This window comes from Bufo gargarizans, chromosome 3, assembly GCF_014858855.1.
Source record: "Bufo gargarizans isolate SCDJY-AF-19 chromosome 3, ASM1485885v1, whole genome shotgun sequence".
NCBI lineage: Eukaryota > Metazoa > Chordata > Amphibia > Anura > Bufonidae > Bufo > Bufo gargarizans.
Genome location: NC_058082.1, coordinates 362,346,553 through 362,372,304, shown reverse-complemented (window position 1 = coordinate 362,372,304; position 25,752 = coordinate 362,346,553). Strand labels below are relative to the sequence as shown.

At 44.7% G+C, this 25,752-nt stretch overlaps 1 protein-coding gene across 2 annotated transcripts in view; it reads right to left on the bottom strand.

Moving 5' to 3' along the window:
- SCMH1 (Scm polycomb group protein homolog 1) overlaps window positions 1–962 on the bottom strand; it is a 47,179-nt gene extending 46,217 nt beyond the window's left edge. For both annotated transcript variants that reach the window (XM_044287975.1, XM_044287976.1), the window contains exon 1: window positions 843–962. The gene's annotated coding sequence lies outside the window, so the exon portion shown is untranslated. The remainder of the gene's footprint in view (window positions 1–842) is intronic.
- Window positions 963–25,752: the final 24,790 nt, after the last annotated feature.

Genomic DNA, 25,752 nt, shown 5'->3' with positions numbered 1-25,752 from the left:
TATATCCTATATAAAGACATGAATGCCACTGCAGCTGCTGTGAAACTACAACTCCCAGCATGCACTCTCACTTGGCTCCCAAATAAATGAATGGAACATACTGGGAGTTGTAGTTTCAGAACAGCTGGAGTGCCAGAGGTTGTCGATCCCTGCCCTAAGAGCTTATAATCTAATAGCAGAGATAGCGGGCGAGAGCGGCCATGAGTGGGATGAAGAGATGTAGTATAGGCAGAAACACTTATTAATGAGCGGTCAGTAAAGAATGCCCTCGCACTTGGCTTCAAAGTAATATGTGCATTGCCAGTCATGTAGGCACAGAACAGCGAGGGCATGCCAGGCATAAGTTTACATTCAACGTAGGAGGGCTAAGCACAAGGAATGCTGCCCCCATGATCCCAGTGTAAATACAGCAGCAAACATGGAGCGCTGCCACAGTGACTGCACCGTAAGAGACACACATGTGGACAGCACAAAGCCGCCTGCCCAGCAGAGCTTACAATCATGTCACCAACAACTGACAGTATATGGAAATCCACATTCAGCTCATCTCCTGTCTCCTTTCACACAGCACTCCTCTTGCTGCCCTTCTCCCCTCCCCCTCTCCCTCCCTTCTCCCTAATCTACAACCATAACACAAGCAAGTGAACAGCAGCCATTGCTCTCCTCCTGCCCACTCCAAAGCTAGCTTTTAACCCTCCTATTCCCTGCAGGGCCCAGTATGGACGCCTGGGTGCCTGCTCGCCCTGTCACCCTCTGCTGTAAAAGTGACAAGGCCACAGGACAACAGCTTGTGTGCTGCCAGTGCTGCCTCGCCTTAGTCACTAGTCCTAATGTTTACTTACCCCTTAGCTTATTCAATTTTTTCTCCCGGGCTTTGGCAGAGAAGGGGGGGATATCAGTCTCCATCCGCCATGATCTTTCCTACGCAACCAGACGTAAAAACAGACACCCCTCCTTCGCTCCACTCCTCCTTCTCCTTCCTTCCCCCTCTCCTTCTTTCTCTTTGCCAAAAAGGACACCTAGTGCCTGGTGTCTAAAACACAGGCTATGCGACGTTAACCCTTACAGTGCCATTTCTAGGGAGGACTAGAGCTGGTAAAAGATTGCAAGTATATAAGTGTTCTAGAATAAAAAATTTGATGGAAAGTTTGCATCATATATGTTTACTGTTAATTTAAAAAAAACTAAAACATTTTATTATGAATTATGAAACAATAAAAAAAACGATTTCATAGTCTTAAATTTTATATCAGAATGTAATTATAATATTAAACTTGCAGCAAAAAAGGGTAAAAAACTACAAATATAGCATTACGGTCCTTCACACATGAACTGTATCTGGCATGCTGCCGGGAGGCAATTATCTAATTAGGACAGCGCTGTTTAGTCAGTCTGCATTGTTAAAGGGGTTGTGCAATGCTACAATATTGATTACCTATCCTTAGAATAGGTAATCAATATCTGATCAGTAGGGGTCCGACTCCTTGCATCCCCGACGATCAGCTGTTTAAAAAGGTAGCGGTGCTCATACTAGTTGTCTCCTTTGTAGAGGCAGAGCAGTGTAATTACCACTGTTTGTCCCATTCAAGGCAACAAAGCAGATGGCCGCAGGTAATTTTGAAGAGCTACCTCTTCAAACACCAAATTGGCCGGGGTGTCGGGAGTCAGCCCCCCACCAATCTGATACTAATTACTAGGGATGAGCGAATCAACTTCCGATGCTTAATCCGAAGCCGATTCGCATAAAACTTGATTGTAATACTGTGCGGAGCGGCAGTATTGGCTCAGATGAGACAAAGCTATTACTTCACCAAGTCTCACGAGACTGTGTAATAACTTTGTGAATTAATTATTACTGTAAAAAATCTTGGTACTGGACTGGGGTACGGTTCCAAGTGGTACCGTGGAAACTTCAGTAGCAAGGTTTTTTACAGTGATAATTAATTCACAAAGTTATTACACTAAGTCTCATAAGACTTCGTTAAGTAATAACTTTGGCTCATCGGAGCCATCACATTCTAATACTGTACGGACCTCCAGTAGACAATGCGATTAAAATATATTTCCCTTCTTGCAAGCTTTCCTTCTACAGAAGGTACATATCCAAAATTGAAAATACACTGAACAAAAATATAAACGCAATATAAGCTGAACTCAAAGATCTGAAACCTTTTCTACATACACAAAAGACCCATTACTCTCAAATATTGTTCACAAATCTGTCTAAATCTGTGTTAGTGAGCACTTCTCTTTTACCGAGATAATCCATCCCACCTCACAGGTGTGGCATATCAAGGTGCTGATTAGACAGCATGAATATTGCACAGGTGTGCCTTAGACTGCCCACAATAAAAGGCCACTCTGAAATGTGGGGCAGAAAACCAGTCAGTATCTGGTGTGGCAACCATTTGCCTAATGCAGTGCAACACATCTCTGTCGCATAAACATGCTCAATGGGTGACCTGTCCAGTGAGTATGCTGGCCATGCAAGAAATAGGATGTTTTCAGCTTCCAGCAAATGTGTACATTTCCTTGCAATATGGGGCCGTGCATTATCATGCTGCAACATGCGGTGATGGTTGTGGATGAATGGCACAATGGGCCTCAGGATCTCGTCACGGTATCTCTGTGCATTCAAAATGCCATCAATAAAATGCATCTGTGTTCGTTGTCCATAACATACGCCTGCCCATACAATAACCCCACCGCCACCATGGGCCACTTGATTCAGAACGTTGAGGTCAGTAAACTGCTCACCCACACGACGCCACACACGCTGTCTGCCATCTACCCTGAACAGTGTAAACCGGGACTCATCCGTGAACAGAACGCCTCTCCAATGTGCCAGATGCCATCGAATGTGAGAATTTGCCCACTCAAGTCGGTTACAACGACGAACTGCAGTCAGGTCCAGACCCCGATGAGGATGACGAGCATGCAGATGAGCTTCCCTGAGACGGTTTCTGGCAGTTTGTACAGAAATTTTTGGCTATGCAAACCGATTGTTGCTGCAGCTGTCCGGGTGGCTGGTCTCAGACGATCATGGAGGTGGAGGAGGGTGGAGGTCCTGGGCTGGTGTGGTTACACGTGGTCTGTGGTTGTGAGGCCGGTTGGATGTACTGCCAAATTATCTGAATCGCCTTTGGAGACAGCTTATGGTAGAGAAATGAACATTCATTGCACGAGCAACCGCTCTGGTAGACATTTCTGCAGTCAGCATGCCAATTGCACGCTCCCTCAAACGTTGCGACATCTGTGGCATTGTGCTGTGTGATCAAACTGCACGTTTCAGAGTGTCCTTTTATTGTGGGCAGTCTAAGGCACAAATGTGAAATATTCATGCTGTCTAATCAGCACCTTGATATGACACACCTGTGAGGTGGGATGGATTATCTTGGCAAGGTAGAAGTGCTCACTAACACAGATTTAGACAGATTTGTGATCAATATTTGAGAGTAATGGCTCTTTTTTGTATGTAGAAAATGTTTCAGATCTTTGAGTTCAGCTCATGCAAAATGGGAGCAAAACCGAAAGTGTTGCGTTTATATTTTTGTTCAGTGTATATATCTTTTGGGAATATATGTATAACGGCAACCTCTCGCAACTGTCCACTCTTGCCTTCAGGTACAGGCCGCTGCCTACTGGTAAATGAGCCGCTGTTAAATGATAATAAGATACTGCAGTTAATAGAAGTCCTGAAACATCCACTGCACTGCAAATAACCGCAACTATACTCAGACCTTGTTTGAGATAAGGTATAGGTAAAGTTTCAGTTGTTGTTTATACTTTACCTCATACTTTACCTATACCTTATCTCAAACAAGGTCTGAGTATAATTGCGGTTATTTGCAGTGCAGTGCAGGACTTCTATTAACTGCAGTATATTATTATCATTTAACAGCGGCTTATTTACCAGTACCTGGAGGCAAGAGTGGACAGTTGCGAGAGGTTGCTGTTATTCATATATTCCCAAAGGATATACTGTATATTTTCAATTTTGGTAATGCATCTTCTGTAGAAGGAAAGCTTGCAAGAAGGGAAATATATTTTACTCGCATCTACTGGTATTGATTATATATATCCAGTGGTGTACTTTGGATTGAATATTGACCCCTAATGTCATCTGATAGGCTAGTCAAACCTAATATTGTTTAAGAAATAATGTAAAGCATAATCTATCAATTTGAAGCCAATCACATGATAATCTATTGGGATCAGTATCTTTGCAGGGTACCTTTTCTTCTACTATTATTCCCTTTTTTATTTTGATGTAGATAATTTTTTATACAATTTTATATATTTTATTGCTCAGAGTTACGATTGTCTAATAAATTGTGTTTATAAATAAGATTTTCATGTGGTCCCAAATGGATGAGTGCCCATATACGCTATATTTTGATAAAATGTATTGATTAGGGTGCATCAAAAGATTGGAGCACCTGACCATATTAGCAAGGGGTGAGCCATCCTATATATTTATACAGTCAGGTCCATAAATATTGGGACATCGACACAATTCTAACATTTTTGGCTCTATACACCACCACAATGGATTTGAAATGAAACAAGCAAGATGTGCTTTAACTGCAGACTGTCAGCTTTAATTTGAGGGTATTTACATCCAAATCAGGTGAACGGTGTAGGAATTACAGTTTGCATATGTGCCTCCTACTTGTTAAGGGAACAAAAGTAATGGGACAGAATAATAATCATAAATCAAACTTTCACTTTTTAATACTTGGTTGTAAATCCTTTGCAGTCAATTACAGGCTGAAGTCTGGAACGCATAGACATCACCAGGCGCTGGGTTTCATTCCTGGTAATGCTCTGCCAGGCCTCCACTGCAACCGTCTTCAGTTCCTGCTTGTTCTTGGGGCATTTTCCCTTCAGTTTTGTCTTCAGCAAGTGAATTGCATGCTCAATTGGATTCAGGTCAGGTGATTGACTTGGCCATCGCATAACATTCCACTTCTTTCCCTTAAAAAACTCTTTGGTTGCTTTTGCAGTATGCTTTGGGTCATTGTCCATCTGCACTGTGAAGCGCCGTCCAATGAGTTCTGAAGCATTTGGCTGAATATGAGCAGATAATATTGCCCGAAACACTTCAGAATTCATCCTGCTGCTTTTGTCAGCAGTCACATCATCAATAAATACAAGAGAACCAGTTCCATTGGCAGCCATACATGCTCACGCCATGATACTACCACCACCATGTTTCACTGATGAGGTGGTATGCTTAGGATCATGAGCAGTTCCTTTCCTTCTCCATACTCTTCTCTTCCCATCACTCTGGTACAACTTGATCTTGGTCTCATCTGTCCATAGGATGTTGTTCCAGAGCTGTGAAGGCTTTTTTAGATGTCGTTTCTGAGGCTCACCAATGGTTTACATCTTGTGAACCCTCTGTATTCACTCTAGTGAAGTCTTCTCTTGATTGTTGACTTTGAAACACATACACCTACCTCCTGGAGAGTGTTCTTGATCTGGCCAACTGTTGTGAAGGGTGTTTTCTCCACCAGGGAAAGAATTCTTCGATCATCCACCACAGTTGTTTTCCGTGGTCTTCCGGGTCGTTGCTGAGATCACCATTACTTTTGGTCCCTTAACAAGTGGGAGGCACATATGCAAACTGTTGTAATTCCTACACCGTTCACCTGATTTGGATGTAAATACCCTCAAATTAAAGCTGGCAGTCTGCATTCATTTAAAGCACATCTTGTTTGTTTCATTTCAAATCCATTGTGGTGGTGTATAGAGCCAAAAATCTTAGAATTGTGTCAATGTCCCAATATTTATGGACCCAACTGTATTTTCTTTGACAGTATTACAACAAAGTTTTATGCAAAACGACTTTGGATGAAGCATTGGAAGTCTATTCGCTCATCCCTACTGATTACCTATTCTGCGGATAGGTCATCTATATATTAGTACTGTACAACCCCTTAAATGGCTGCATGGTTTTGTGGGTACATACAGGGCCAGTGCAAGGTTTTTTGCTGCCCTAGGCAAGATAAAAATTGTCGCCCCCCCCCCCCCCCCTTATCAGATGATCTGCCCATATCATGACATCACATATGTTCCACCCCTTTCTCAGCATTTAAATTAAAAGAACTGCTATGTTTCCCTTAGGGTTAATCAAGCTTCTTGTAGCTGTCTCCCTGACAGCCGCTAGAGGTGCTTCCACGATTCTCACTGTGAAAATTACAGTGGGAAGACACGAAACATAGTTTTTAATGCGTGCGCATGCGCATTCGCAGCTGAGAGGGGGATCGGGGAGAAGAGTTCCCAGTGCCGATGCTGGAGAAAGGTAAGTGGCTGAAGGAGTTTTAACCCCTTCAGCCCAGTGGGAGGGGGACACGAGGGTGCCCCACTCCTAACAACTATATAGTGCCAGGAAAATGAATTTGTTTTCCTGGCACTATAGTGCTCCTTTACCACCAGTACTGCACAGTGTCTGTTCTCTGCAGGAACAGGCTGTAGACACCAGTACCACTACATTAACTGTACTGGTTCTGGGACTATAGTGTCCTTTTAATGTGAGGTAAATTAGTTTCCAATCTAGTATTAATAACTAAACAATTAAATAATAAACATATTGCATTGTCTACTTACCACCAGGACAATAAGATGATCTGGTCTCTGGCTGCAGTCTGGCTCTTGGTCTGGCTCTGTGGACTCCTTGTCACTCTCTTCTCCCCCCTCCCTCCCTTGTCACTCTCTTCTCCCCCCTCCCTCCCTTGTCACTCTCTTCTCCCCCTCCCTCCCTTGTCACTCTCTTCTCCCCCCTCCCTCCCTTGTCACTCTCTTCTCCCCCTCCCTCCCTTGTCACTCTCTTCTCCCCCTCCCTCCCTTGTCACTCTCTTCTCCCCCTCGCTCCTTGTCACTCTCATTCTCCCCCCTCCCGCCCTTGTCACTCTCTTCTCCCCCCTCCCTCCTTGTCACTCTCTTCTCCCCCCTCCCTTGTCACTCTTCTCCCCCCCCCTCCCTTGTCACTCTCTCTCTCCCTCCCTCCCTTGTCACTCTCTTCTCCCCCCCCTTGTCACTCATCTTCTCCCCCCTCCTCCCTTGTCACTCTCTTCTCCCCCCCTCCCTTCCTTGTCCTCCTTCCCCCCCTCCCTTGTCACTCTCTTCTCCCCGCTACCTCCTTGTCACTCTCTTCCCCCCCTCCCTCCCTTGTCACTCTCTTCTCCCCCCCCTCCCTTGTCACTCTCTTCTCCACCCTCCCTTGTCCCTCTCTTCTCCCCCTCCCTCCTTACTCTCTTCTTCTCGCCACCTCCCCTCCTTGTCACTCTCTTCTCCCCCCCTCCCTTGTCACTCTCTTCTTCTCCCCCTCCCGCCCTTGTCACTCTCTTCTCCCCCCTCCCTCCCTTGTCACTCTCTTCTCCCCCTCCCTTGTCACTCTCTTCTCCCCCTCCCTTGTCACTCTCTTCTCCCCCCTCCCTCCCTTGTCACTCTCTTCTCCCCCCTCCCTTGTCACTCTCTTCTCCCCCCTCCCTCCCTTGTCACTCTCTTCTCCCCCCTCCCTCCTTGTTACTCTCTTCTCCCCCCTCCCTCCTTGTCACTCTCTTCTCCCCCCCTCCCTTGTCACTCTCTTCTCCCCCCTCCCTCCTTACTCTCTTCTCCCCCCTCCCTCCCTTGTCACTCTCTTCTCCCCCCTCCCTCCCTTGTCACTCTCTTCTCCCCCCTCCCTCCCTTGTCACTCTCTTCCCCCCCTCCCTTGTCACTCTCTTCTCCCCCCTCCCTTGTCACTCTCTTCTCCCCCCTCCCTCCTTGTCACTCTCTTCTCCCCCCTCCCTCCTTACTCTCTTCTTCCCCCTCCCTCCCTTGTAACTCTCTTCTTCCCCCTCCCTCCCTTGTCACTCTCTTCTCCCCCCTCCCTTGTCACTCTCTTCTTCCCCCTCACTCTCTTCTCCTCCCTCCCTCATTCCCCCCTCCCTTGTCACTCTATTTTCCCCGGCCACTCCCTTGTCACTCTCATTCCCTCCTCCCTCGTCACTCTCATTCCCCCCCCACTCCCTTGTCACTCTCATTCCCCCCTCCCTTGTCACTCTCATTTACCCCCCTCCCTTGTCACTCTCATTTACGCCCCTCCCTTGTCACTCTCATTCCCCCCCCCACTCCCTTGTCACTCTCACCCCCCTCCCTTGTCACTCTCACCCCCCCTCCCTTGTCACTCTCACCCCCCTCCCTTGTCACTCTCATTTCACCCCCCCCCCCACCTTCCCTTGTCACTCTCATTTCCGGGCCCCCCTCCCTTGTCACTCTCATTTCACCCCCCCTCCCTCCCTTGTCACTCTCATTTCCGGGCCCCCCTCCTCCCTTGTCACTCTCATCCCCCCCACTAAGTGAGCACTTCCTGTCAGTCCGACGGGGTATAGGAAACAAAAGCTCCTGTACAGCGGATGAAACAGAGCTCCGCCACGCTACATTAGAGGTTCTTCTCTCCTGTCAGTCCCTCTCTTCAGGCTGCGCCCGGGTGGTGCATGCACAATCATAGACGCGCCAGCCCGGGCAGTGCGGCAGCCGCCCGGTGCGGGGGAGGGCCCGCCGCCGTACTTTAAAAAAAAAACTTGCGGCAATGCTTTTTTTTAAACCGCACGGGGCCGGCGCCCCCTGCTAAATTGCGCCCTAGGCGGCTGCCTAGGTTGCCTTACAGGTGGCGCCGACCCTGGGTACACACCTGCATTTTTTTTAAATATTGGGGCACATTTACTAATCCTATAGATGGTGTGAACAGGCTGTCTAGACCTGCACCAGATTTATCACAGAGGCTTAAGCTGGATGATACATATGGTAAATACTTGATGTAGGACTGTACAATTGGGCCGCAATTTTGGTGCATATTAGGCCCTGACCCTCCCCATAAAGCCCCACCTCCTTTTCAAAGGAGTCAGAAAAAAGTATTGAAACCTTAGTTGCGCCAATTTGAGTCACTTTTTTAGCCAGATTCTTGGCCCAGATACATCTGGGCTATTACTTGTTAAAAACACCATTAAAAAACGTAAAAATGTAGTGTAGCAGCAGCCTTAAAGGGGTTGTATGAAATAATTAAAAATCTAGGACAAACCTAATGGCTTAACATGGAGAAAAAAAAAGAAAGTCGATTCACTCATCTGTAGACCAAGTCAACATCTTGTGGAAGGACCTGAATTCCTGCAAGCTGACATGCAGGACTAATCAACAATTACTGGAAACCTTGAGTTGCAGTTATTGCTGCACAAGATGGTCACACCAGATACTGATGTTCACATACTTTTATCACTCACAGATATGCAATATTGGAACATTTTCCTCAATAAATAAATCACCAAGTCTAATATTTTTGGCTCCTTTGTTTGATTTGGTCATCTTTACTTTCAGGACTTGTGAAAATCTGATGTAGTTCATGTCAAATTAATGCAAAAAGTTCAAAAGGGTTTACAAACTTTCAAGCACCAATTGCCTTTCCTCCACATGCAATGAATGTGCCCTGGTCCTCTGTAAAGCTGTAGGAACAAATAAATCTTATGCCAGGTCTTTGTATTGACCACATACATATATTTATTAATGAAATGAGATCACCTCTAGGGTGTGTTTTTCCCTAGCTAAACAAGCCCAATTTTTCAAACCTCTCATTATACCCTTTAATAATCTGGTTGCCTTCCTCTAAACCCTTTCTAGCTCTCCTATATCATGCCAGCTCTCTTATATCCTTTTTGCAAAACTGATTTTTTTTTTTCCTCCAGTTTATGTGGGAGATTTATAAAGTCTAGTGTCCTCTGCGCGTCAGAGTGAGATGTGCCTAATTTATTAAGAAACAGGTGCCTTTTAATAAAATAGGCTCATATCTGGCATTTCCTGCACCATAAAATAAAGTCCATGTAAGCTAGGGGTTTACACTAGTTTCTGGCGTAACTTATAATAAATCTGTCAGGCCGTAGAAAGGTCCGCCCCTTCCCGATAAGAAGGTCTGTGAATGTAAAGACGAAAGGTTCTCAACCTTTTTGAAGGTCTACAGCATCTGTGGGGTGTCATATCTTGTTTTGCAGCAGTTAGGAAACACAGCTATATATATGTATAATATACAGTGCAGCCACTGACGAACCTCTTTTGTAGACATGAAGAGATAGAGAGTAGTGCCTCCTATTTTGGTAAAATGTTAATAAAATCTGTATTTGACTCTGATGTTGGCTGACATCAGGACATCATACGTGGCAGCGCATGGAGAATAATAAAAAGAAAAAGACAAAGCCCCATGTCAGTCTGGGTCAGTTAGCAACTATCGTGGTCTACAGGGCATAATCTGAAATTAAATTAATGAAAATAAGGCTCTAAATGGAAGCCGCAATACCCTGGTTGATCTGCTGGGTGCTGATGCGGTGTCCATCACTTTTTATAGGAATAATAGTACTACTATTCTCTCTACCAAATATGAGGGAATCTTCTGTGGAGCCTCCAGCAGAAGCATGAACAGAGCCTTAGGGCTCTTTCACACCAGCGGATGTCGTGCGGGTAATCCGCTGTGTGAAGGAGAGCCAAGCCCCATTCCGGACAGCAGAAACATGGAGCAGTAACATGATTGATAATGCTCTGTGCCTCTCTGTGCCCTTTTTACTACAAAATCACAGTGAGAAAAAGTTCACAGTGATTTTGTAGTACAAAGATCACAGAGAGGCACGGAGCATTATCAATCATGTTACTGCTCCGTGTCTCTGCTGTCCGGAACAGGGTTTGGCTCTCTTTCACACAGCGGATTCCACGCACGGCATCTGCTCGTGTAAAAGAGCCCTTAGATTTTATGAATCATAAATGTGAGTGTCTTCTGGTGGCTGCTCACATGTAGCTTCTTGCAGTCCAGGTACTGAACAGCATGTTAACTAGGAACAATAAGGTATATACTGTTCCATCAATTTCAATGGAAGCACTGTGATTAGTACTCATTATAGGCACTGTAGGAAGTACTGCTGGGGAAAGCATATTGGGGAACATTATGGCTGGCACTAATGGGGGCCCTGTGGCTGTTAACCATGGGGGCATTGTGGCTGCCATCCACAGGAGTAGGCCATACAGCGGGCATGAAGTATCATTAGAGCTGGCACTGATAGGATTAAAGTGGCTGAAACTCAAGGAAAACTGTCTGGCACTGTAAATTCTATTGTTATGCTGCGTTCACTCTGACTTTAAAGGCTATGTACACCTTTGGGGACATTTTTTTATGATTGCATTGTGATGATTACTTATTTGGGGCTAAAAATATTTTTTTCAATTGGTCTTTATTAAAAAATATTAAGCCGTTCAGTCACAAAGTGTTAACTGTTTTTCTAGCTGTGTGCATCCTACTTTTCTGCTGTCATCTAATAAACCTTATCTCTAAATTACTAAGAGGTCATAAACACTTTTTTAAGCCACATTCTTATCAGTAAGATAAGGAGCCCATCAGCTCCCTTTCTGATAAAGCAGATCCCTCTATTAGAGCATGTCAGCTCTGTACAGAAAAAAAGGTTCCATATTTTTAATAAAGACCAACTGAAAAAATGATTTTAAGCTCATAACTGTTATGGGTCCTTGTGGCTGGCTACTGAAATTGGACCACTGTGGATGTCATTGTCATAAGGAACTGTGGTTGTCAATTTTAGGCACTGTGGCTGACAATACTACAGTACTATTAAGGGAAGCACACATTTGCATGTGTGCCTCGTACGCCAAAAATACTTTTTCAGCCCTGGTCTATACTCACTACTTGATGTGTACTACTTGAGGTGTTAGAGTCAAAATCCACATCTTAGTCATCGTTACTGCATTTTGATTCAGCAAGCCTGTTGACAGTTGCCACTAGAGAGGCTTAACACATATACATAGGGTCGGATTATAAAAAGGACACATGCCCCTCCATCACTCAAGGGGACTAAAGGGCTGCCACTAACAGTTTCCTTATATGCCAACACACCCTCCTTAACCACCTCAGCCCCCCTAGCTTAAACCCCCTTAATGACCAGACCACTTTTTACATTTCTGCACTACACTACTTTCACCATTTATTGCTCGGTCATGCAACTTACCACCCAAATGAATTTTACCTCCTTTTCTTCTCACTAATAGAGCTTTCATTTGGTGGTATTTCATTGCTGCTGACATTTTAACTTTTTTTGTTATTAATCGAAATTTAACGAAATTTTTGCAAACAAATGAAATTTTTCACTTTCAGTTGTAATTTTTTTTTTTTTAAACTACATCTATATATAAATTTTTCTCTACATTTATTGTTCTACATGTCTTTGATAAAAAAAAATGTTTGGGTAAAAAAATAAATAAATGGTTTGGGTAAAAGTTATAGCGTTTACAAACTATGGTACAAAAATGTGAATTTCTGCTTTTTGAAGCAGCTCTGACTTTCTGAGCACCTGTCATGTTTCCTGAGGTTCTACAATACCCAGACAGTAGAAACCCCCCACAAATAACCCAATTTTGGAAAGTAGACACCCTAAGGTATTCGCTGATGGGCATAGTGAGTTCATAGAACTTTTTATTTATTTATTTTTTCCGCTAACTTGTGACAAAAAATAAAAAATTCTAGGAACTCGCCATGCCCCTCACGGAATACCTTGGGGTGTCTTCTTTCCAAAATTGGGTCACTTGTGGGGTAGTTATACTGCCCTGGCATTTTAGGGGCCCTAATGCGTGAGAAGTAGTTTGAAATCAAAATCTGTAAAAAATGCCCTGTGAAATCCGAAAGGTGCTTTTTGGAATGTGGGCCCATTTGCCCACCTAGGCTGCAAAAAAGTGTCACACATCTGGTATCGCCGTATTCAAAAGAAGTAGGGCAATGTGTTTTGGGGTGTCTTTTTACATATACCCATGCTGGGTGAGAGAAATATCTCGGCAAAAGACAACTTTTCCCATTTTTTTATACAAAGTTGGCATTTGACCAAGATATCTATCTCACCCAGCATGGGTATATGTAAAATGACTCCCCAAAACACATTGCCCAACTTCACCTGAGTACGGCGATACCACATGTGTGACACTTTTTTGCAGCCTAGATGCGCAAAGGGGCCCAAATTCCTTTTAGGAGGGCATTTTTTGACATTTAGATCCAAGACTTCTTCTCACGCTTTAGGGCCCCTAAAATGCCAGAGCAGTATAAATACCCCACATGTGACCCCATTTTGGAAAGAAGACACTCCAAGGTATTCAATGAGGGGCATGGCAAGTTCATAGAATTTTTTTTTTTTTTTGGGCACAAGTTAGCGGAAATTTTTGTTTTTGTTTTTTCTCACAAAGTCTCCCTTTCCGCTAACTTGGGACAAAAATTTCAATCTTTCATGGACTCAATATGCCCCTCACGGAATACCTTGGGGTGTCTTCTTTCCGAAATGGGGTCACATGTGGGGTATTTATACTGCCCTGGTATTTTAGGGGCCCTAAAGCGTGAGAAGAAGTCTGGAATATAAATGTCTAAACAATTTTACGCATTTGGATTCCGTGAGGGGTATGGTGAGTTCATGTGAGATTCTATTTTTTGACACAAGTTAGTGGAATATGAGACTTTGTAAGACAAAAAAAAAAAAAAAAAACAATTTCCGCTAACTTGTGCCAAAAAAATGTCTGAATGGAGCCTTACAGGGGGGTGATCAATGACAGGGGAGTGATCAGGGAGTCTATATGGGTATCCAGAAAAATAAAAAACGGAGACAGCACGTCCAAAAAGGTGCAAAAAGTGGAATTTATTCCGGATGCAACGTTTCGGCTGCGTGTTAGCCTTTTTCAAGCATGCATATACAATTAAAGGTGGGATTTAAATACCCACATACAAAGACAAAAGGGGGAGTGACCTGTGATGCAATTAACTTCATTATTATCAGCAGTTTGTAAAAACATACCTTAACCCTGATGTGCCAGTGAACTTGGGCGGGTAGCCTGAGGTGTAAGAGCCATGAGTGACGCCATGGTGTATGATATTGCAGCCATATGTGAAGCCATACGTCCTCGGCGGCTCGCTACTGGAACGCAGATGCGCTCCAGCTACACCTGACTTTTGCAGGCGTCCCTCATGGCTTCACATATGGCTGCAATATCATACACCATGGCGTCACTCATGGCTCTTACACCTCAGGCTACCCGCCCAAGTTCACTGGCACATCAGGGTTAAGGTATGTTTTTACAAACTGCTGATAATAATGAAGTTAATTGCATCACAGGTCACTCCCCCTTTTGTCTTTGTATGTGGGTATTTAAATCCCACCTTTAATTGTATATGCATGCTTGAAAAAGGCTAACACGCAGCTGAAACGTTGCATCCGGAATAAATTCCACTTTTTGCACCTTTTTGGACGTGCTGTCTCCGTTTTTTATTTTTCTGGATATCTACAAGTTGTTCTACTAGGGGCTTTTTACCACCCCTCCTGGAGACGAGCACCCAATACATCATTACCAAGGAGTGCTGTCCACCCATATTTTTTCGCTCTTGGAGTCTATATGGGGTGATCACCACCCTGTCATTGATCATCACCCTGTCATTGATCACCCCCCTGTAAGGCTCCATTCAGACGTCTGTGTTTTGCGGATCCGCTGTGTCCGTGTTTTGCGGATCCATGGATCGGATCCGCAAAACACATACGGACGTCTGAATGGAGCCTTACAGGGGGGTGATCAATGACAGGGAAGTGATCAGGAAGTGTATATGGGGCGATCACCCCCCTGTCATTGATCACCCCCCTGTAAGGCTCCATTCAGACGTCCGTATGTGTTTTGCGGATCCGATCCATGGATCTGTGGATCCGTAAAACACATACGGACGTCTGAATGGAGCCTTACAGGGGGGTGATCAATGACAGGGAAGTGATCAGGGAGTCTATATGGGGTGATCACCTCCCTGTCATTGATCACCTCCCTGTAAGGCTCCATTCAGACGTCCATATGTGTTTTGCGGATCCGATCCATGGATCCGTGGATCCGTAAAACACATATGAACGTCTGAATGGAGCCTTACAGGGGGGTGATCATCCCATATAGACTCCCTGATCACCCCCCTGTAAGGCTCCATTCAGACGTCCGTATATATGTTTTGCGGATCCGATCCGTGGATCCGCAAAACACATACGGACGTCTGAATGGAGCCTTACAGGGGGGTGATCAATGACAGGGGGGTGATCAGGGAGTGTATATGGGGTGATCACCCCCCTGTAAGGCTCCATTCAGACGTCCGTATGTGTTTTACGGATCCGATCCATGGATCCGTAAAACACATACGGACGTCTGAATGGAGCCTTACAGGGGGATGATCAATGACAGGGCGGTGATCAATGACAGGGGGGTGATCAGGGGTTAATAAGGGGTTAATAAGTGACCGGGGGGGGGGGGTGTAGTGTAGTGTGGTGCTTCTTATTACAGAGCTGCCTGTGTCCTCTGGTGGTCGATCCATGCAAAAGGGACCACCAGAGGACCAGGTAGCAGGTATATTAGACGCTGTTATCAAAACAGCGTCTAATATACCTGTTAGGGGTTAAAAAAAAAATCACATCTACAGCCTGCCAGCGAACGATCGCCGCTGGCAGGCTGTAGATCCACTCTCTTACCGGCCGATCCTGTAAACACGCGCCTGTGTGCGCGCGTTCACAGGAAATCTCGCGTCTCGCGAGATGATGTGCCGATGCGTCTAGGAGGAATGAATCGACCGCCGCCAGGATGCATCCCTGTGTTAGGCGGTCGTGAGGCAGTTAAAGGGGATTGAGCGACAAAACATATTCTGAATAATATTGTAATTGCATGTAATTAAAAATTTAGTATTGCCACTGAGTTATTCAATAATATATATATATATATATATATATATATATAGCGCCACCTGCTGTTTGTTTTTTCCCTTATTTTCTCTGTCCACCTCACCGAGGTGGTTGCACATGCAAATCTTCAACTGTCCCCAGCCATATCTTCTGTTAGAAGCTGTGACAGTCACAGGGAGATAGCCACAACAGAAAGGACATGCCCCTGAGCTGCAGGTCTGGAGCAATGAATGGGGAGATCTCTGGATACATGTGTGGTACAGAGCTGGTTCTAGCTTTCTTACAAGGTGATTGTCATAACCCCTTGGGTAGTGACCTGCTGGTGGACCAAGATGGATGCACTCTGTTGAGCTCTGTCTTGAGACCTTAAAAGCTCCTGTATTAGAGACATAGAGTGATCCACGACACCTATAAAATCGAAGCTAATAACATCTGCTATACTATGATGATGTGAAGCAACAAGTCTGGACTGTAGAGGCTGACTGAGTTTTTTCCTGTCCACGATTTGTGGCCTACTAAAAGTGAGCTCCAGCACTGACTCACCTGCTGGCTCTCCTGGAGCTATGAATGCAGCTTTCCGATCCACCTTCTGGTTCTCTCTCTTTCTGGTGATGACTCATTCTTCATCCGCGGGATCACAGGATTGTCCTTACTGGGGAGATCTCTGGGACAGACGCTGGTGGACATATCGAAGATGGCGTTGTCACAAGGTGGGGTTAGTGCAGCGGATCCTTTCCCCACCACTAGCCCTAGCAAACAGAGGCCTAAATTAGATATGCCTGACATTTTGATCGCATTTTATGATAAAGATACTAGCAATCTGCTGTTCAATATTCCCTCATCCGATCAAGCGGCCTCAGAGAGCTTCATCAAAAATATGGTGTTAGCATTAAAAAGATCTATAACATCCAATTTAATGCACATAAAAAATAGAATTCACTTCCATGGATAAAGGGCGCTTCAGAGTAGCTCATTTGGAGACAAAAATGGGAGAATTAACCAAGTCTCATGAAGACCTCATCGATGTACATTACTCCCTAGATGAAGAAATTGAGGCACTTAAATATAAGATGGTGGATATAGAAGACATAAATCTGTCCAAGCGTCTGATTTACAGGGTTGCATTCAAAACCTTATCAAGGTTTTTATACTACCTAATACCCAGCCCCCAGCACCTCATTATAAATCGTGCACAGAGGCTTCCAAAGCCTAAACATGTCCTAGAGAATGTACCCAGAAATTATTTTGAGGATGGAGGCTAGCTCAAAGAGCACTGCAAGAATCCCTCCCGATTGCATTACAGCAGATAAGTCTTCCTAACATGGACTCTCTCACCTGCTACCATGTTAAACGTCAAGGCTCTAGAGCTTGAACACCTTTCCCACTTGGTTTCTGTGCGACTGATAGCTTGCCCTGCATTTATTACATCAGACTTTTAAGTCATTTGGTTGCTTATTTTAATTTTCTTAAAGCAAGTCTATTCTTATTTCCCTGTTTTTGTCTCCTTGAGGTGCTTTATTACTCGTAGTGCATTCTGGGGTCCTATAAACCCCAAGTTCACAGCATTGGTATACTCACTCTCTGATGGTGATTAAAAACATGTTGCTGAATGCCAGGGTATTAAACTCCCCTTTTAAGAGAGCCTCAGTGTGGAGGGATGCTTTATCCTCCACTGATATCTTATGTCTCCAGGAGACTCAATTTTTGCAAAACAAATGCTCTTCCTTCTCCAATCGTAGATTCCCTCACATCTTTATGGTTAATTCTTTCCAGAAAAAAAGAAGAGTATCTACTGCTATGAAAGACTCTGTTACTTTTCAGTTTCTCGAATGTACTACGGATGTGCAAGGAGATACCTTGTTCTAGTCTGCAAAATTGGTTCCATTTTACTTATCACAGCTTCACAGATTCATTTTTGAACAATGTACTGAAAAATATCTGAAAAGTCTAACAAAGCTTTTTAATCTTATGTGGAGATTTCAATATAATCCCGGACAAGTAGTTGGATACCACAAACTGGAGCAGGGTGTCTCCTCCCAATTTATTCATGTGGATGATACTTTTCATACTTTTTACATGTTTAATCTGTCCACTCAAGAATATACTTTCTAGTCTAGTAGGCATGAATAATTTTCCTCCATAGACCTGTTCATTGTGTACAGACATTTTCTTTTTTAGATCCAGTTGCCTTCAGTGTTACAACCTTGTCAGATCATGCTCCCACTTTTTGTACCCTTTCTTTTTCTCCTCAACCTTTTCTGGCCAAATCTTGGCATGATGAAACTCCCAATCTATAAAGTTAGGGCTGTATTACACTGGCAGGTTGTCAGACAGATGCTTGCTAACGAGCGCTCGTAGTAACTCTCATTAGCAATCATCTGGAAGTCTAATACTGTCGCCGATTACCCGAGGAACAAGCAATCGCTCATTCATCGGGCAATCATGATCAGCATGTTTAAAGATCACGATTTGCTGGCGGCAGATTGTGCTGTCTAATCACGATCTGCTACCGGCAAACAACTAGACAGCATGGGGACAAGAGATGGCATAACGATCACTCCTTCCCAAGCTGTGGAGGATATCGCAACATGTAATAGTAGCGGTCTCCTCTGCTAGCAAGCAGGCAATTGCTGAGAAGGAACGCTATCTTCCCAACAATTGCCAGTAGAACCAATTCCAATCTATCCTAAATAAAGGATATAGAGGACCTATTACATATTCACCCATGTCCAGGTTCTCCACAGCACACGAGACTTTAGCCTTTTTTTGCTAAGTTATATAATTTGAAAACTGATTCTTCCATAGCAGATCTAATTATTTTTTTTAAGCAATATTAATTTACCTTTAGTCACTTCGGATTAAATAACTTGCCTCAATGCCCCAATTACCCTTGCTGAACTATCAATGGTTTTAAACTATTTAAATTCCATAACGGCCCAGTATCTGATGGCTTCTCTAACAAATATTATCATATTTTGCCCACTCTCTCTCTCTCCATATGTGGTTACTATGTTTAATGGGGTCATGTCGGAGAAACAGTTTCCCGCTGAGATACTCCAAGCTAAGTTAGTGACCATTCCCAAACCAGGTAAACGCAATACATAGTTAATACGGTTAAAAAAAATACATAAGTCCATCAAGTTCAACCAAGGGATAGGTGGGGGATGTGAATTTTAGAAAAGGTGAGTGAGGCCCAAATTTCTACACATTTTCATAAGCTATGTCCTGCACATTTTCAGCCCATCTCCCTTATGAACTCTGATGTTAAAATATATGCAAAATTGCTCTTCTTATGCCTCCTTAAGGTTCTTCCCTCCATTGTACACCATTGAGGATCTGTCACAGCCCAGTGTGGTAAATACACTCCACAATGAACACAGAATGGAAGGGACTAAGCCTGGAACCTAGGGAAAGAGAAATGGTCACACCTAGTGAGTCCCCACGCCAAGCCCTGACTGCTATCAGTATGAAGAGACCTTGATGGTAGGAATGTTCATACGCAGGAACCTAAGCCCTATCTAACTCTAACAGGGCCCAGCAGAAAGTGTCAGGACACGGACAGCCTATTCCTTCCCAGAAGAAGGAATAGGAGACCCCCTCAGGCCTAATATCAGCAGGATGGGGAAAACAACAAACAACAAAGAAGATAAACCTAACTTCCAGAAGTATGCGGACGAGCAGGAACTGAGAGAGAACCAACACCTAGCGTAATAGGTGAGGCCGGACTAAATGACCACTTAAGCTACATCTGAGACAAGAAATATGGTCATCCCCAGCAACAACACAGAAAGGTGAAACCAAATAGGCCGTCAATCACGTGCAGCCAGTCTCCTGGATCTTCCAGTCCCTGTCATAGGCGGGACCGTCACAGGATCACAGGATCACCTATTTTATTTCTGTGGCAGAATGCCTGCAAACGTCTTCTCTGCTCCTCACCTTGGATAATTATAAAACAACAGTCACAGAAAACACATTTAGTGTGTTCACTGTTTAGTGATCCTATGTGATGGGAAGTACCCTATATAGTGAGATACCCACTCAGTGTACATAAGCATACACGAACAAAGGATAAACTGAGACTAGACGGGTATAGTAGAAAAAATATATACATATACTTTATTAAGCAATACATAAAAAATCATTATTTAATGGGTGATATATCACATCAGATAAAAAGGTGGACTACACCTGAGGGGACATAATATGATTACATACAAAGAAGGGGGCAAGGAGGTCAACGCTCAGCTATACCTCAGCTAAGGTTCACAAATAGCTAGAGAAAGTGCAAGTGCATATCTCAAAGCTTGTAACATATATATACATATATATATATAGGACCTGTTTCACATGGAAAAAAGTTCTCCACATATATCACAAATATTTTATATACACCTGTATCTCCACTGCCAGTGCATCAAATTAGGACATACATGTGTATAGCGCACAGACCCAGACCCACATGGGAAAAGGGGACTAGTGCCTTCAACTCTGAAAAAAAGCGCATGTGTGCATGTTATTATCTATTATAAAATAATACCCCAACGCGCGTCCCAGAAGAAGGCATCCTAGCCGAAACGCGCGTCGGGGTACTTGGCTCTCCTGAGTTTAGACTGTCTTTACTATATGGGTACGCAATGTTATAGTGTGAGGCTCCTCCTTGCTTTGTCAGCTTATGATTTGCAGCATGATTCAGCTATGTCTTCTTTAGTACAGGAATCGATCTTAGTGACTATTTCTGATATCTTGATTGTATCTATCTAGACATGGTCACTCAATTGTTTGATTTCTAGGGTGCATATATTTGTATGTGCGTGTCTTTACATCGCTCCACTCGGGCACTAGTAGGTATTTTCATCTGCCCCTGAGGCAACATGCACATGCACGTTCATGCATCCTTATAGAACTCTGTTTCTACTTTTTATAATAGATGATAACATGCACACATGCGCTTTTTTTCTGAGTTGAAGGCACTAGTCCCCTTTTCCCATGTGGGTCTGGGTCTGTGCGCTATACACATGTATGTCCTAATTTGATGCACTGGCAGTGGAGATACAGGTGTATATATCAGCATAAATTGTGAATATTTGTGATATATGTGGAGAACTTTTTTCCATGTGAAACAGGTCCTATATATATATGTATATATATGTTACAAGCTTTGAGATATGCACTTGCACTTTCTCTAGCTATTTGTGAATCTTAGCTGAGGTATAGCTGAGCGTTGACCTCCTTTCCCCCTTCTTTGTATGTAATCATACTATGTCCCCTCAGGTGTAGTCCACCTTTTTATCTGATGTGATATATCACCCATTAAATAATGATTTTTTATGTATTGCTTAATAAAGTATATGTATATATCTTTTCTACTATATACCCGTCTAGTCTCAGTTTATCCTTTGTTCGTGTATACTCACCTTGGATGCAGAGAACAGAAGGCCTTCACTAGAATACATTGGGATTTTGCCTTTGCTTCTTTAATCACCTTTGGATTCACTGGTCCTATTTTATTGGTGATTAAAACATTGTACTTGTCCCCCTGCTAACACTAAATAACCAATAGTGTCAGTCAGCACTAGCTGTCGCTGACACTTAAAATTACCGGCTCTTACCTCACCGAGGCCAGGAACCTCAGTGACATATATCTTCCGTCAATGACGGCCCCTTGCGCTAAACGGAGCAGGAAAACGGAAAGGCTGAACAGTGATGTGAACGAAGCCTTATAGTAAACCTATAAGTATATAGTGAGAAAGACAGTAGCTCTTAGGGCTCTTTCATGTGGTTGATTGCACATGGCCATTCCTATAAGACAGCTCTGGATTCCTGGTACTGTCCCAGAATGTAGCACATCAATGATGCGCTCTACATAATTTATCTTTATCATTGATGATTTGCGAAGGACACAATGCTTTGGGTTTGGCCCCATGCACGTGACCTCACTGACTTCAGTAGTTCTGCGGCCCACATTTTTCAGACAAGTATAGGACATGGTCTATCTTTTTTGTGGAATGAACATATGGCTGTGGAAAGCACAAGGATACCAGTTGGAAGAATTTAGGGGTATCATTTAAGGGTTTCATTTATAAACTAAATTGCAGCAACTAGCGCCAGGCAGTGGCCGCAATATGGGGAAATGAAAAAATTACCCAAGGAACAAGTCAGTCCGATTTGAGTCAAATTGTTATCAAATGGAGCTGTAATTCAAAAGTCATCAATTCATCCTTACTTGTATATGAGATATATCTATATAGCAAAAAAGATAGATGCTATTGTATTAATTGGTTGGTTGTACGTTACCACATCTTTATCCGGTAGTCACCGGTTCTTTTGTATAGCGTGATTTTCGTACTTGTCCGATCAAGCATATGGGTGAGATCTCCCACTCCTCTGCATAGGCTACAGCGATGTAACAGAGTTCTCTGCTGTGACCTTCCAGGACCTTCGTGGCGTCCCACGTGGTTCACTGCTCGGTCATGTGCTGCTGACGTCTTTTGAGCGGGGATTCAAATCACCTGTATTCGGAATTGATGAATTCGGACGTAGTCGATGTTCCAGATATCATCAACTCCGAATACAGGTGATTTGAATCCCCGCTCAAAAGAAGTCAGTAAATTTCATCGGACAAGTACGAACAAAAGGTCAGATCTTGGCGAGACTCGCGGTGAATGTATTGGTCCGGGCCCAGCGGGTGCATCAGTGGAAATTTAACCCGCCTAACCCGCCAGACCACAATATTATGATCTGCTACTCAATTGAAAAAATGGCTGCAGCCTGACATATTGACTCCCACTGCTATGTTGGATCGGCTGTTAGCGAATGTGTTTTGGAGGGCCTTGCAGTACCCTCTCCAGCACTGGATCGGCCAGGTATCGCCGGATAATGCCTTGGAGATGGTCGACCTGGTGGAGCGCTACAATGCCACCAGAAATCTGCAGGGCGGTTCTGTTGAGAAGGGGCCAGTCAAACCCTGGAAATCTCCACTACAAACCCTGCAGCTGGTGCCGGCCAAACCCGCCTAGGACATACTCCCTGCAGACCCAGCCCCGTCTGCTGGTGGTGTCACGAGACTGGACACATAAGAGCCGACTGTCCCCATCGGGGTGAACCCATGGAAACCAATTATGGCTACCGCTACTCACTGTATGCCAGGAAGCTGTACGCCACAGGTACCTCTGAGACTGTACACAATAGTCACCTGTGCCAGGTGGAAGTGGGGGATACTCTGGCGGTGGCACTGCTGGATTGAGGGAGCCTGGTATCCCTGGTAAGAGCTGCCCTGGTGCGGCCTGCAGAGTATACTGGCCGAAAAGTCGGCGTTGTTTGTATTCATGAGGACTTAAAGGACTATCCCAACACCCTGGTCTCTCCGTCAACGGTGGCCGGCAGGTGGACGCATGAGGTGGCCGTCGCCACAAAATTACCGTATGAGTTAATAATTGGGAGAGACTTCCCCGGCACTATGGCCAGATACGAAAGTTACCGATACTGATACAAATTGGAGAGGTGGATTACAAGGAAAATCAGCCGGGAGGCGAAAGCTGGAGCAGGTGTACCATGTGAATCTGCTCAAACCCTGGAAAGATAGGAAACCTGTACGGAAGGCAGCCCACGTCCAGGGTTTCTAGGGGAAGTTGATTGGGTCCCTCTGTCAGAAGCAAGGGAAGTGGCTGCCACAGTGAAAATTTCTGACAGCCTCTCCTCTAAACAGGCTCAGGAATCCAGGGAGTTTGTAAGTCGGAACACGGATGTGTTCTCGGACCTTCCTAGAGGCACTTCCCTAATTCGACATGACGTTGTCACTGAGCCTCAGGCAAAAGTCTGGTAAAAACCATACCGGGTACCCGAGGCTCGGCGACAAACCATCATAATGCTACAGCTAGGTGTCATCGAGGAGTCAAAAAGTGAATGGGCCAGTCCGATAATCTTAATACCCAAGCCGGATGGGACATTGCGCTTCTGTAACGACTTCCGCAAACTGAATGAGGTGTCCAAGTTTGACGCATATCCTATGCCACAAGTAGATGAGCTTATTGAGAAGTTAGGCCAAGCCTGGTATTTTTCTGTGTTGGACCTCACCAAAGGGTACTGGCAGGTACCCATGACGGAGGCTGCCAAGGAAAAAACTTTTTCATCACGCCAGAGGGGCTGTATCAGTACAAGGTATTACCCTTTGGTCTACATGGCGCTCCCGCCAGGTTTCAAAGGCTAATGGACATTGTACTCCATCCACATCGTCGGTATGCTTCGGCGTACCTAGACGATATCGTTATCCACAGCACCAACTGGGAAAGTCACCTACCTAAAGTACAGGCTGTAGTTGACTCCCTTAGGAAGGCTGGCTTAACCGCTAACCCAAAAAAGTGTGCGATAGGGTTAGAAAAGTCCAAGTACCTGGGGTATGTAATTAGGCAAGGAATTATTAAACCTCAGGTAAACAAAATTGAGGCAATTTGGAATTGGCCACGACTGGTCACTACTCGGCAAGTAAAGTCGTTCCTAGGAATCGTGGGATACTATATAAGGTTTGTCTCCCACTTTGCTACAGTTGCTGCACCACTGACAGGCTTTTTGAAGGGACGCAAGTCAGTGACGGTCCAGTGGAATGAGCAGGCAGAAAAGGCTTTCTCCGCTCTAAAGTCGGCCCTGTGTGGGTCCCCGGTCTTGGTTACGCCCGACTTCAAGAGGGAGTTTTTGGTACAGACCAATGCTTCTGAGCTGTACTCTCTCAGGACATCAATGGGGAGGAACATCCCGTTGTTTTCCTGAGCCGCAAACTTACCCCAGCCGAGACTAGGTACAGTATAGTGGAGAGAGAGTGCCTGGCCATCAAGTGGGCACTCGATTCTCTCTGCTATTATCTGTTGGGGAGAAAGTTCCATCTGGCAACCAACCACTCCCCTCTCAAGTGGATGAGCCAAGCCAAAGAGAGGAATGCTCGGGTCACCAGGTGGTTTTTGTCTCTACAGAACTTCAAGTTTTCTGTGGAACATAGGGCAGGCAGGTTACAGGGAAATGCAGATGCCCTGTCCCGGGTACACTGTCTGGCGGGTGTTCACCCCTCACCCCCTCAGGGTTGAACAAAGGGGGGGTAAGTAAGAAAGCGCAAGGGGCCGTCATTGACGTAAGATATGTGTCACCGAGGTTCCTGGCCTCAGTGAGGTAAGAGCCGGTAATTTTAAGTGCCAGCGGCAGCTAGTGCTGACTGACCCTATTGGTTATTTAGTGTGGCTGTAAAGTCGATGCAGGCCGGCTCTTACTAGGAGCTGCCAAAGTTCAGGATGGGTGGCTGTTCCCCACGTTCCAGGCAGGGTTTTGGTTAGGGATATAAAACCCGGCCAGCAGTCTCAGCTGGGTGTGGATTATCCCCAATTTCTCAGTGAATCTGTGGAGTCTCTGTGGTTTGAGATCTGCATGATGTGTGCCATACTAAAGGGCTGAGAGCCGCATTGCTGGGAAGCAGGCCCTAAAGCCTTTTGGGGACTGCTACTGCCAAAACCGCTGACAAGGTGAATGCTTTTTGTTCTGTGGACTTGCAATGGTGTGAATAAACACCAAAACGACGAACTGTAATTTTTGTTTATGTGTGAATAAACACTGCACTGTTTAAGTCAAAGACTTTGTTTTTGCCTTTGTACTGCATCCACTAATCTGCCTACCAGAGCGAATCCCCACAGACCCCACAGACTATAATGGGGTCTGTTAGGTTTCAGCTCAGAAGATGAATTTGGAGCGGAGTCAAAAGTTGTGCATGCAGGACTTTTGTCTCCGCTTCAAAAATCTTTCTCATCACATGAACGGTAATATGAACGAAGCCTAAGGCCCTTTCACACGGGCGAGATTTCCACACGGGTGCAATGCGTGAGGTGAACGCATTGCACCCTCACTGAATCCGGACCCATTCATTTCTATAGGGCTGTGCACATGAGCGGTGATTTTCACGTATCACTTGTGCGTTGCGTGAAAATCGCAGCATGCTCCTCTTTGTGCGTTTTCC